A 13,600-nucleotide genomic window follows, 5' to 3' on the forward strand; every position below is an offset into this window, starting at 1 on the left:
GGCGTTCCATCCGCTTTCTCATCTCAACCCCCCCCCCCCCCAAAAAAAAAACCAAAAAAACGAGATACAGTTTTGCTGAATCTACATATTCTGTACTGGAGTACATATGGTCAAGAAAGTAGTCTTTGAAACTCAAGAGCGCAAAGGGAAAAGGGAAGAACTTTCCTCCTTTGTATCCCATTCTCTTTGGTTGTTCATTTTTCTAAGCCTGAAAGCTTTTACTTTACTTTTTGCTAGCACTGCAACTAAAATAGTGGCAACCAAGCACATCACAGGGCATATCTGCCTGCTTCTTCTAGTAATGTTCTAGTCATAGATTGACTGACCACTCTTCATAAGTTAGCTTGACAGTGCTAAGGACCAGGATTTCAGTCCAAATTCTACAAATTCACCTACTCTCCCATTGCTTAATTTATCAAATTGTCCTCTATGCCTCCATTCAAAAGGCATTAATACTGCAAATTCATATCATTCCATCAAATATCACCTCCCGTCCTGAAGTTGTAAGGTGAAAGTGCTAAAATGCAAATTAACCAGTGTACTGAGGACAGTTATTTTAATTCAGAGAGTTGAGGGTTTCATCACAAAATTGTAATTGAGATTATGAACTTAAATGTCAGCATGCTTAAATTGGGTAGAGGTATAGCTTAGGTACTCCATTTCTCAGGATTGGACAATGCAAAGAGAATGAAAATTTTCTTCCTCTTGCTCCTAGCAAATAATTTGTTTGCCGAGGATAAATTTGTTTGCCGAGGATAGTTACATTTGTATTCTCATATGCCACACAAAATTGTTCTTAGGTTCTCTGTCCAGTAGGTTTTACATTTCAATAATTATTTTTAAGTCTCTGCATTGTCTGTTCATTAATCTCCACAAGTTAGCAAACCTGCATACTAATAGAAATTCTTGTTTCTGCTTCTTGTGTTGGATGTGCTCTAGAACAGTGTTTTACAACACACAGTATACGCATCCCTAGGGATATGCGGCGCAGGTCTCCCTCCTCTCTTCCTCCAGCAGCATAACCTCCTTTGCCAAAGAGCCTTTATCACATCCATGTGCTCGGGAAGCTCATGTTGGCTCCACCCGCCGACACAGTTGCATCAGGGAGTGGTACCAACAGGGCCTCACAAGCGGATAGATTCGAAGGCTCTGTGTCAGTTAAGCTAGCACCAGCGTCGGGCCTTGTATAGACTCCAGACTCTCCGACAGGCAGTGGAGGGTAGCAGAAGATGGAGGGCTCTTTATTGCTGGAGTTAGCTTGGTGTTGCCTGGACTGTGGGGCCACCCCAGCTGACCATCAGTTGCCAAGGGGGACACCAAGTTGAACTGGCACTAATGCACATGTTATATATAGGTTAACATTTTCTTAATGTTCCAAATAAGCTAACCACTTTTGAATGACCAAGAATTGTGGTTCTTGTTTCAATTAAAACATTTTTCCTGTTGCAAAACAATCCAACAGAAGTTTTCAGGAACTAAAGGGGGGGAGGGAAGCGGCACAGCCAAGTAGAAAGTAACCTCTGCTCAAAGCAAATATTCAAATGCTCTAAAGTCTAAGCAGGAGACTTAGAACACTGTTTAATAAAAACTCCTTGCCTTTCCCTGCCCCCAGGAAACAAATATAAGAGCAGCAGCCAGGCAGGATCAGAGTTACAAAAATAGCTGGTATGTAATATGACATACCAAATTTGGACAGAGCCGGTTGGTTGACCTGTTCTCTCCAGCAGCACTTAAATGACCAGGGAAAACCAGGAGCTGGCAATGTACTGCCAACTCTGCTTTCCATAGCAATGGAACAGTAATATGATCTAATTTAGCAATCACCACAGCCTGCATGTAGGACAAGAAATGACCTTGGCCTACTCAGACCACATTTATTGTTGGGAACAATCAGTTATGAATCTGAAGTCGGTAAGGTTCACATCTTGGGGATGGGAAGTAGCTGTTACACATAAAAATTGTGTAACTATGGTAGTACTTCAGGCTATTACAGGCATGATCTAAAAACATACATTAAAGCAACTACTAGTGTTAGCTATAGACATTAGTAGCAGCAGTTGTACAATGAAGAAATCCATTGGAAAATTAGAGAAGGGGTAATTTCTTTTCTGTAGGTGTAGCTTTCAAGTAGCCCTCTCTGCTGTTAAGTCATTTAAGTGCACTAAAAACCAAAAACCAATTAAAAAAAAAAGGAGTTTCCTCCTTCTCAATTGTGAAGTATAGAAATGAATCTGCAGCACCACACAACATAAAAAAGGGTAGTCACAAATTTCTTAATCATGCCTGAGGCTAAACAAAGTTAAAGCAATTGAATTATTACTAGGGGTCACGCCTTTATTCTCCTAATTTCCATCTGCATTGTCAACTCCAACTCTTGAAGGGAGTCTTTTAAAATCACCATGGAAAACTCTAGGTATTGTTGCATGTGAAATTTCCATAGTCAGGAAGCTTAAAGTTCTCCTAGACACCCTAAAGTTGATAAAAGATGGGGGGGGGGGGGGGGAGAGGAGGTTTCTCAAGATTTATCTACACCTACTTGTTACTCCTATTTTGCTTATAATCCTATCTCCAGCAGGAGTTAGCATCAGTAAATAAAATCCCCGAAATGCTATCAAATATCAGCCCTTTCCCCCAGGTCTTTAATAGCCCTTCAAAGCCCCTAGCGCTCTCCGCTCAAACATCTCCACTTTCCCCGCACTGCACAACCCCTCTCTTCCTCTAACTAGAGCTTGCCTCCTAGTGATCCCGCCCCCTTGGCAAGTGCCCTATACAGTCCGCCATTCTTCAGGCTCCACCAGCCCAGGATTGGTCAATAGAAAGACGTCGTCATCAAGAGCCCAAAGGAAAGGGCTTTGCTAAAGACGACAGTTTTCTCCTTCAGGGTAGCGATGCTCAGTTATAGAAAACCCAATAGAAAGGATACCGGTATAACAAAGACGGTAGATTTGTTGCGCACTTAAAAAAAACGTGAACTAGGAGCCAATTTAAAATACCTATTTGAGGGGGGGGGGGACAAACCCTAACGACAAACCGCCCCCACCACCAAATTTACCCCACCCTTAAGCATCCTGTGACTTTGAACACCCGAATGCAACTGCCACACAGCCGTTTAAGGAACAACTCCTAAGCCCAAGGACATCCCGGCCGGAGCATTTCCGCTTGCTAAGGGGGGGGGGGGGGGCTCCCCCAAATTTCCGCAGTATTCGCATACCTCCTCCTGCTGCGACGTCCTCTCTCCTCGAGCACCTCAGCGTCAGTGCTGCTGTCGCTGGTCTCCCATTCAAGGTGAACCCTTCCGCACTGCCTCACCACTGAGGGATCCCTCCGCCAGCCCCTCCCCTTTCCTCCTTACTTGCCGTCAATAGCAAGGCAATGCAAACCGCGCCCTTTACGCCTTTGCCTTCTTTGATTCCTTTCTTGTCTGGTGATGCAGTGCCAAGACGCTGGGGGAAGATGGCTAAGAGCCTTCTCTCTGGTTGTAGGGACTAATATGTTTAGCGGATAGATACATCCACTGCTGAGTTGATAGTACAAGGTACGAACCAACCAGCGGACGGATTAGAAGCAGCCGGTAGGCACGCTCGTGCCATGCTGCAGATACTGGCTGGAGTTGTGAGGTAACCCTTAAAGAGGCTGTGCTCGGCTGCGTTAGCAGAATAGTAAAGTTGGGGGGGGGCTAGCCACAGTGAATGCGCACAAAATACATTTGCATATTCTGGACAACTACTAATTGCAGTTTCTTATGGCGCATTTTTATTATTGCTAATCTGAAAACCTAAGAGGTTCTGGGACCTGTAGGACAGATTTAAGGAACTGCAGCATCCGGTTTCTGCGGTATGGTGCGAGCTTTTGGAATGCCCTGCGGTGGAGGGTTAGGTCTCTAGTCTCAAAAGCTGCTTCATCTTATATATTCTTTCTGGATTCCTTATTTATTCCTCATTGTTAAATCATAAAAGCAATGGAAATAAAGCTATTGGCAATCTCGTCAAGAAATAAATTCTGTCTAAAGCATAACACAAAAGCAAGCCCTCTTTTACCACTAGAATCCCCCGGCTACAATTATAAGAGCGTTACTTACCAGTAATTTGAAATTGAAATCCGTAGTTGCTTAGTCTAATAGTAATATTGCTCAAATACTGTAATTCTTTTCATACCTTTGCATGTGTCTAATTCATAATACTAGTTCAAAAAGTAACTAGATCAAGATTGAAATCTGGTTCGATTGGCTTTTACTGTAGCAGCTTCTGAATTATTTGTTACAATCGTATTTTAGTGTAAGGTCACATTGTTATTTCTAGGCCAAAAACAAAACAAAACCTGGTCACTGCATATCCACAACTCTCTTTCTTTATAAGTATTGGTTAGCAAACTGCTACAGGTTTATCATATATCCCTCCATTCTTATTCAAAGGTGCACTTTCCTCCATTTCCACCCCCTACCCTGCTGCTGCCCCGTCTGTTTCATACTACTAAATTGTATTTCCTTTAGCTCTGTATTGCTATGATTTTAAAGTTATATCTGCTATTTTAGAATACCTGGATAGACTAAGGGCTCCTTTTACTAAGGTGCTCTAGCGTTTTTAGCGCACATAGGATTTTAGCATGCGCTAGACCCGCGCTACGCTTCTAGAACTAATGTCAGCTCAATGCTGACGTTAAGGTCTAGCGCGTGCGGCAAATCAGCACGTGTTAAAGCCCTAACGCACCTTTGTAAAAGGAGTCCTAAGGGCCTGTTTTACAAAGCTGCGCTAGCGGCTGCAGTGTGGTAACAGCCCCGAAGCCCATAGAGATTTAAAGGGCTTCGGGGCTATTGCTGCGCGGCTATGTAGAAGAGGCCCTAAAAGAAAGGCTATAGTAAAAAAGCAGACTATTTTCCCCTGCCCATATTCAGCATACTATTAAGGCCCCTATGTTGTAACATTTAAAAGGCCTCCAATTAAGTAGAAAGTAAATTTCAGCTTTAATAGATGATAAAATATAAAACGAACCAACAATAGTCAATAATAAAAACAATAATTATGATTATATTGTGTTTTTAATTGTTTACAAAAGCATTTAATTTTCTTATACTGAAGTGTGAGGCCCTTTGTAATACAAAGCCCTAAGCCAGTGGTTTTCAACGTTTTTCATGTAAAGGGCCACCAAAATATTTTAAGTTTACACTTTTAAGCCTATGCTAGTTACAAACATTATTGAAACTCAGTTTTTATCTGTTTCCAATTCTCTAAACTTAAGAAAAGAAGCTTAGTTTTCATCACATACTCTTCTGTAGTTTCAGCAAAACCATGGCGTGATTTCCACAATAATCTGATCACAAGTGTTTCATGGTTTGTCAAACCACTGCAGAATATATGCATCTAAATATGAATCCTCACCTTTGATCTGTCCTATAGTTGTTTAGGGGGTGAAGAACTTTTGTGCGAGACTTGTGTGATTGTATGTGATGATCTTAAGGTGGCCAAACAGGTTGAAAAGGTGCTGGTGAAAATTGTGTGAAGGTTTTTCTTCCATTATTTTGAGGGCTAGATGGATTTGCCTCAGTTTGTTTTAAACTGGGGTTTGTTTGTTTTGGGTTTTTTTTTTTTTTTGTTATGTAATGTTTGCCTAATTATTCCATATCCTTTACTGTGTGATATAACATTGTAAAAAGTATTTCAATTAAAAAAAAAAAAAGAAAGAAAAGGTGACAGTAAAAACTAGAAGGTTGCTAGGGTGCATAGGAAGAGGTATGGCCAGTAGGAAAAAGGAGGCATTGATGCCCCTGTATAAGACTGGTGAGACCTCATTTAGAATATTGTGCACAATTCTGGAGACCACACTTTCAAAAAGATATAAAAAGGATGGAGTCAGTCCAGAGGAAGGCTGCTAAAATGGTGCGTAGTCTTCATCATAAGGTGTATACAGGGACAGACTTAAAGATCTCAATATGTATGCTTTAGAGCAGGGGTGTCAAACATAATCGCATAAGGGGCCGAAATGTAAAACACAGGCTAAGTCGAGGGCCACATTTTTTTTATTAAGATACTTAGGCCTCCTTTTACGAAACTGCGATAGCAGTTTCTAGTGTGGGGAGCTGCGCTGAATGGCCCGCGCTGCTCCCGACGCTCATTGAGTTCCTATGAGTGTCGGGAGCAGTGTGGGCCATTCAGTACGGCTCCGCGCACTAGAAACTGCTATCGCAGTATCGTAAAAGATGAAGTTAGTCTTAGTAGAAGTATACTGTGGATGAGGGGTAGGGAACGCCGGTCCTCGAGAGCCGTATTCCAGTCGGGTTTTCAGGATTTCCCCAATGAGTATGCATTGAAAGCAGTGTATGCACATAGATCTCATGCATATTCATTGGGGAAATCCTGAAAACCCGACTGGAATACGGCTCTCGAGGACCGGAGTGCCCTACCCCTGCTGTAGATCCTTCCTTACTTTTAGGTCAGGCACTTGTGTGGAGCGCCCTGCTCCAGCCTAGCTTTTACCCTGGGACTGGGTCCTTCCTGCAAATGGGAACTGAGGCAGCGTGGTGAGGGACTTGGAATGCTACTGGGAGAGGGGCAGTGTGTTAGGCACTTTGGAGCGCCGCTGGGACTGGGGCTGCACAGTCAGGCACTTAGATGCAGCACAGTCACCGCGGGCCACATAAAATGGCTAGGCGGGCCTGATTCAGCCCCCCCCCCCCGGCCCTTGTGTTTGACATGTGTGCTTTAGAGCAGGGGTGTCCAATGTCGGTCCTCGAGGGCCGCAGTCCAGTCGGGTTTTCAGGATTTCCTCAATGAATATGCATGAGATCTATGTGCATGCACTGCTTTCAATGCACATTCATTGGGGAAATCCTGAAAACCCGACTGGAATAGGGCTCTCGAGGACCGGAGTTCCCTACCCCTGTGGTATAGGTAATAACACCAGCAATGTTTCCAAATTGTTTTCATTAAGTTGTCAATACCACGAAGTCGCTCTGACAAGTTGCATTCAATTGAAGCTGTCTGAAACGGCCACGTTTGGAGCTAAGAGTCTAAAGAGACCCATTCTTTTGAATCAGGGCAGCGTTCATAGACGGCATACAAGACGCATAATAGTTAACCAGTAGAACAGGGGTGTCCAATGTCGGTCCTCGAGGGCCGCAGTCCAGTCGGGTTTTCAGGATTTCCTCAATGAATATGCATGAGCTCTATGTGCATGCACTGCTTTCAATGCATACTCATTGGGGAAATCCTGAAAACCCGACTGGACTGCGGCCCTCGAGGACCGACATTGGACACCCCTGCTTTAGAGGAAAGGCGGGAGAGGGGAGATATATGTGCATGATAAATGTGCACGAGTCGAGTCTCAATTAAAAGGAAAGCTCTGGAATGAGAGGGCATAGGATGAAATTAAGCGGTGATAGGCTCAGGAGTAATCTAAGGAAATACTTTTTTTTACAGAAAGGGTGGTAGATAATGTGGTACAGTCTCCCGGAAGAAGTGGTGGAGACAGACTGTCTGAATTCAAGAAGGCATGGGGATAGGCGCGTGGGATCTCTAAGAGAGAGGAAGAGATAATGGTTACTGCAGGTGGGCAGACTAGATGGGTCATTTGGCCTTTATCTGCCATCATGTTTCTCTGTTTCAATGTTACTAAAGTTCTATGACATCACAATGCAGGTGTAAAGAGCCTTAGCCAATAGGGAGAGGAAGAGATAATGGTTACTGCGGGTGGGCAGACTAGATGGGCCATTTGGCCTTTATCTGCCATCATGTTTCTCTGTTTCAATGTTACTAAAGTTCTATGACATCACAATGCAGGTGTAAAGAACCTTAGCCAATAGGGAGAGGAAAAGATAATGGTTACTGCGGGTGGGCAGACTGGATGTGCCATTTGGCCTTTATCTGCCATCATGTTTCTCTGTTTCAATGTTACTAAAGTTCTATGACATCACAATGCAGGTGTAAAGAGCCTTAGCCAATAGGGAGAGGAAGAGATAATGGTTACTGCAGGTGGGCAGACTAGATGGGCCATTTGACCTTTATCTGCCATCATGTTTCTATGTATGCACATAGTAGGTACTACACCTACTCCATGTTATGCTGACCTTCTCAAATATACGACGACCTTCTCAAATATATTTTTCTTCTGCATGTCCGGCCTATGGCAATTTTTTCTTCAACATGTAATGCAGTATTCAAGGAGGCAAGACTGAACTTAACAAATTTGCAGGACTTGAACATTTCAGCTAAGTGTTTGAGGGTCATAATGGAAGACTTTGTGGGTCGCATGTAGCTCTGGAGCCACACGTTCGAGACCACTGCCCTAAGCTGTAGCTTGTCTACATAAACCTGGTAGGCATATCTAAGGAAATGTAGGTGCCGTTTCTCTTCTTCTTCCCCAAAGAAAATACTGTACAGTGGTATGGTTCAGTTTTATTTAAAGCTGTAATATCGTAATTCTGATTTGTCTAGCCTAAAAGTTGTGGATTGAGACTGGATCCATTTGTATGTGACAGCCATGGCACAAGTACATTGAGGCTGAGAAGGAGAAGTTTTCAACATAGGCTACAGTTAAGATGTACTATTTTGCTGTTAACTCCAGCTATTACTAGATCTCATTTCATAAAAGGAACGGGACGACGTCTCTATGAAGAAAGACTAAAGCGGCTAGGGCTCTTCAGCCTGGAGAAGAGACATCTCAGGGGAGATATGATAGAGGCCTATAAAATACTGAATGACCTGGGTTGGTCACTGTTGGAAACAGGATACTGGGCTTGATGGACCTACAGTCTGTCCCAGTATGGCAATGTTCTTTTAACATGCCAGAGTTAAAGATAATATTGGAACAACTTTATTTATTTATTTAGGTGTTTTTTTTTTTTGTTTTGTTTTTTTTAGAATTGGTGCATTGTTAGCAAATGACTCCCTTTGTATGTAAGTTTGCTGCATAACTGATCACATAATTATAATTATACTGGTTTGTAGAATTCTCCGGAATGGGACTGCCAGCACCATTCCCACCTTTTCTTTGCACTATTTAGGAGAAGGTCTCACAGGCATCTCCCAGTGACCTGACAAAAATTTTAATCACTGCTGGCCAAAACCCAGACTTGCACATAAAGCAATAATATTTTGAGGAGGTAAGTGCAGGGGACAGAGAGGAGTGGAGAGAATGAGGCTGCAGTTGGATAAGAGTTCAGTTCTGTACATATTTCTAATTTGAGACAAATATAGAGATTCTGTTAATGTATTATTTCTGTGTAGTCCAGATTGTTCTATATTCCCAGTAGGAGGTGTACTGCTAAGGAATGTAGGCCACCCTCAGAGAGCAACCCGTGTAGTCTTCGTGGCTGCATACCTCAGGCAGTGTTTACTTACTCCCAGAAGACAGAGCACACAAAATAAGGAAAATGTTGGGAATAAAGGCTCAGAAAATCAGAAAAAAAATAAGATACTTTCCCCCAAATTCTATAAAGTGCAGCTAAATTTAAGAGCCTACATCAGTGCACCTAGCCGTTGTAGGAGCCTAAGAGCTCCTTTTGCAAAGCCAAGGTATCTTCAATTCCTATGGGCTTCAGTGCATTTACCATGGCAGCATACCTATAGGAGGGGCCTTAGGCACTTGGGCCAATCTGGCCCTAGGATCCTTGGGTTGGGCAGGGGAGGGGCGGGCCTGCTGGCCGGACGTGCGAGGAGCCGTCCAGTCCAACTTGAAAGTAAGACTAAGAGGGGGGTTCTGGGGTGGGGTGGTTCGTTGGGGGGGGGGGGACCGGCAGGAGGGGTTGGGCACCCTCCTACGGCCGATCTTAGGGGGGGGCACCCTCCTGCCGTAATCGTCAGGGGGGAAGGCGTTCTGTCGGCAGGAAGGGCTGAGCACCTTCCAGCCGGCGATTGTCGGGAGGGGGGGGCGGGGGCGGGTTCTGTCGGCAGGAAAGGTTGAGCACCTTCCTGCTGGTGATCTTAGGGGTGGCGTTGGGGGGTCCGGCAGGAGGAGTTGGGCACCCTCCTGCCGACGATCTTCGGGGGGGGGGGCATTGGGCATGTTAAACCTGATTCTGTAACCGGCGTCTGCAACATGGACGTCAGTTATAGAATCGAGTTAACTTTGGGCAGGTGTAGGCCCGATTCTGTATAGAATCCGGGCCCTAGTGCAGAGTGCATAGTTAAAAGTGGTTGTGGTTAGGGGCAGATTATGGGCATATTTATTGAGTTAGGAGCCACTGAATGCCTAACTTAGACACAGGCATTATAGGCCATGAAAACTCTGGCATATATAGGGTATGCTTAAATGTTAGATCAAGCTTAGCGCTGCCTAAGAACAATTCTATAATGGGCGCTTAACTTTTGTAGAATTACGTATAGCGTTGCATTAGTCAGCACTGATTTTTTTTTTTTAGGCGACATACAGTATATAGAACTGGGCTCTTTAAGTCTAATTAGAGGTTAAAAAAAATTCACCCAAAGCCATTAAATTCTAAAAAAATTTTCTTCTTTTTAGAAATTTTTACTGGATCCAGTTAACAAACTAGGAATACAGATACAATATCAGATAAGTATCAAATTCTTTTAACTCTTATAAACTTCCACAATTAGCTGTTTTAAGGAAAATGAGCAAACCTTACTTTCTTTTAAACATTGGTACTTTGTGTCTTACTCTTTCGCTACAGATGAGGTTCATAAAGAAATAATCTCAGGTATTTCCTTTCTCTTTCTCTCCCGTCTTTCTTTCTGTTTTGTGTTTCTTTTAATTCTATTCTCTCACCACTCTTTCTTTTTTAAATCATTTGTTCTCTTTTCTTGTACCATTGGAGCTCAGTTATTCTTCTTTGATCCAGCTCTGTACCTACTTCCTAACTTCACAAACTTAACAAAGGCCCTTATTCTATAAACAGTGCCTTAAGTTAGGTGCTGGTAGCCAAAGTTAAGTGGAAAATACCATTTTAAAATTATTAAACCCCCATAAGCTGCATTAGGGTTTTTTTTTTATCGCTGGCCACAGTGATAAAGGGGGGCATTCGGAGAAACTGAAGGGAGATAGGTTCAAAACGAATGCAAGGAAGTTTTTTTTTCACCCAAAGGGTCGTGGACACTTGGAATGCGCTACCGGAGGACGTGATTGGGCAGAGTACGGTACAGGGATTCAAACAGAGACTGGACGGATTCCTGAGGGATAAAGGGATCGTGGGATACTGAGAAAGCTAACCAGAAAATAAGTATAGAAACCCGACCAGGTCGTGCATGTGCAAGACCGGAGGGCTAGGACTTTGATGGGAAGATAGGACTCAATAGGAAACCAAGGTGGCATGGGGGCCCCTTCTGGTGATTTGGACAGGTCGTGACCTGTTTGGGCCGCCGCGGGAGCGGACTGCTGGGCAGGATGGACCTATGGTCTGACCCGGCGGAGGCACTGCTTATGTTCTTATGTTCTTATGTTCTCTGATGCTCATAGAAATTCTGTGAGTGTCGGAGCTTTTACTGCCGCAGCCGGTGATAAAAAAAACCCTAACGTCTTCATAAAAGGGGAAGGGGGGGCTAAAAAGAGGTTTTTTTAAAAATTGTAGGTGCCTAAAAAAACTGCCTGCATCAAGGCCTCAGAGGCATTTTATGATGCCTAATGCCACTGTAGGTATGGATAACGCCAGAAGTGGCATTAGGTGTCATAAAGCGCCTTTGTAACCGCGATTTACATGAAAGGTAGATGCCAGAAATGTAGGCCTTGAAAACCTTGGCCTACATTTCTGGCACCTACGTTTCACGAAGCTTCAATTTTTTTAAACAGTGCCCTTGCATGATTGACACGTGATTGGCGGCCAGTGGCGGCACTGTTTAAAGAATACGGGCCGAAGAGCCTAACTTACTATAGTACTGTTCCCTTTCTAACTAGTTTAAAATAGCGGATAATTAGTTACCCTGCTAAAATCCCTTGCATGAACATTTTTTTTTTTCTGGTCACATACAAGCACTCTGCAAGGAAACCCTCCCCCCACCCCAAAGTTTTCAACCTCCAGACTCAATAAAAATACAATAAAATAAAAAAAAAAAACCCCAGCATTGCCAAATGTAATTCTTCTCAGTGCTGCTCAGTTCAGCTTTAGGCCAGCTTTTATCAAGTCGTGCCAGAGGTTTAGAGCACAGTTCTTCAACCGCCGGTCCGCAGAAAATTCCTGCCGGTCCGCGCAGGACCGGCAAGATCAACTTTTTCAATTTCCTGCCGGTCCGCGCAGGACCGGCAAGATCGAGGAGCTGTCATTCGCGCAGGGCCGGAGACATAATAGGGAGCCTCACACTGTGCTTTATCCCCTCCCAGCGGCTCTCCTAACAAACGCAGCGATTCAAAAAGGAAGCCTTGGAGCTTTTGCTGAGTCGGGCTGCCTCTGATGATGCAACTTCCGCTTTCCTCAGAGGCGGTGCGACCCAACAAAGGACCTGAGGCTGCCTTACTGAATCGCAGCGCTGGCAAGGAGAGTTGCTGGGAGGGGAGAAAGCTGCTGGGCATGGTGAAAATAAGAAAGGGGACAGTTGTTACTGGACCTGGAGAGGGAGAAGGTGAGATGCTGCTGGGAGGGAGGAGTGAAAGGAGTCTGGGAAGCTGCTGGGTAAGGGGGGGAAAAAGGGACAGCTGCTACTGGACCTGGATAGGGAGAAGGAGAGATGCTGCTGGGAGGGGAGGAGGGAAAGGAGTCTGGGAAGCTGCTGGGCATGGTGAAAAAAAAAAGGGACAGCTGCTACTGGACCTGGAGAGGGAGAAGGAGAGATGCTGCTGGGAGGGGGGAGGGAAAGGAGTCTGGGAAGCTGCTGGGTAAGGGGGAAAAAGGGACAGCTGCTACTGGACCTGGATAGGGAGAAGGAGAGATGCTGCTGGGAGGGGAGGAGGGAAAGGAGTCTGGGAAGCTGCTGGGCATGGGGAAAAAAAAGGGACAGCTGCTACTGGACCTGGAGAGGGAGAAGGAGAGATGCTGCTGGGAGGGGGGAGGGAAAGGAGTCTGGGAAGCTGCTGGGTAAGGGGGAAAAAGGGACAGCTGCTACTGGACCTGGAGAGGGAGAAGGAGAGATGCTGCTGGGAGGGGAGGAGGGAAAGGAGTCTGGGAAGCTGCTGGGCAAGGGGAAAAAGGGACAGCTGCTACTGGACCTGGATAGGGAGAAGGAGAGATGCTGCTGGGAGAGGAGGAGGGAAAGGAGTCTGGGAAGCTGCTGGGCATGGTGAAAAAAAAAGGGACAGCTGCTACTGGACCTGGATAGGGAGAAGGAGAGATGCTGCTGGGAGGGGGGAGGGAAAGGAGTCTGGGAAGCTGCTGGGTAAGGGGGGAAAAAGGGACAGCTGCTACTGGACCTGGAGAGGGAGAAGGAGAGATGCTGCTGGGAGGGGAGGAGGGAAAGGAGTCTGGGAAGCTGCTGGGCAAGAGGAAAAAGGGACAGCTGCTACTGGACCTGGATAGGGAGAAGGAGAGATGCTGCTGGGAGGGGAGGAGGGAAAGGAAAGGGAAGAGAGTTACTGCTGGACAGGGGGAGGAGGGAAGGGATTAGAAAAAAGGAAGGAAACAGCTTGCAGGGAGATTAGAGGAGGGGAAGGGGAGAGACAGGAATGAGATGGGAAGGGGGGTCAGCAGAGAAATTGAGAGGGACAAAGATGCTAGATCTGGTGTAGG

The 13,600-nt window shown here is 45.0% G+C and overlaps 2 protein-coding genes across 5 annotated transcripts in view; one reads left to right on the plus strand and one right to left on the minus strand.

The window, feature by feature from the left end:
- Positions 1–3,365, minus strand: part of PKM (pyruvate kinase M1/2) — a 71,344-nt gene extending 67,979 nt beyond the window's left edge. For 2 of the 3 annotated variants that reach the window (XM_033920206.1, XM_033920208.1), the window contains exon 1: positions 3,212–3,365. The gene's annotated coding sequence lies outside the window, so the exon portion shown is untranslated. Of the gene's footprint in view, positions 1–3,208 lie in introns of all 3 variants that reach the window. The other variant, XM_033920207.1, reaches the window with a different exon arrangement.
- A 45-nt stretch (positions 3,366–3,410) lies between these two features.
- The window catches only part of PARP6 (poly(ADP-ribose) polymerase family member 6), a 145,437-nt gene continuing 135,247 nt past the window's right edge, over positions 3,411–13,600 (plus strand). Inside the window, exon 1 of one of the 2 annotated variants that reach the window (XR_004536952.1) lies at positions 3,411–3,535. The gene's annotated coding sequence lies outside the window, so the exon portion shown is untranslated. Of the gene's footprint in view, positions 3,618–13,600 lie in introns of both variants that reach the window. The other variant, XR_004536949.1, reaches the window with a different exon arrangement.

Source organism: Geotrypetes seraphini, chromosome 14, assembly GCF_902459505.1.
Source record: "Geotrypetes seraphini chromosome 14, aGeoSer1.1, whole genome shotgun sequence".
Taxonomy (NCBI): Eukaryota; Metazoa; Chordata; class Amphibia; order Gymnophiona; family Dermophiidae; genus Geotrypetes; species Geotrypetes seraphini.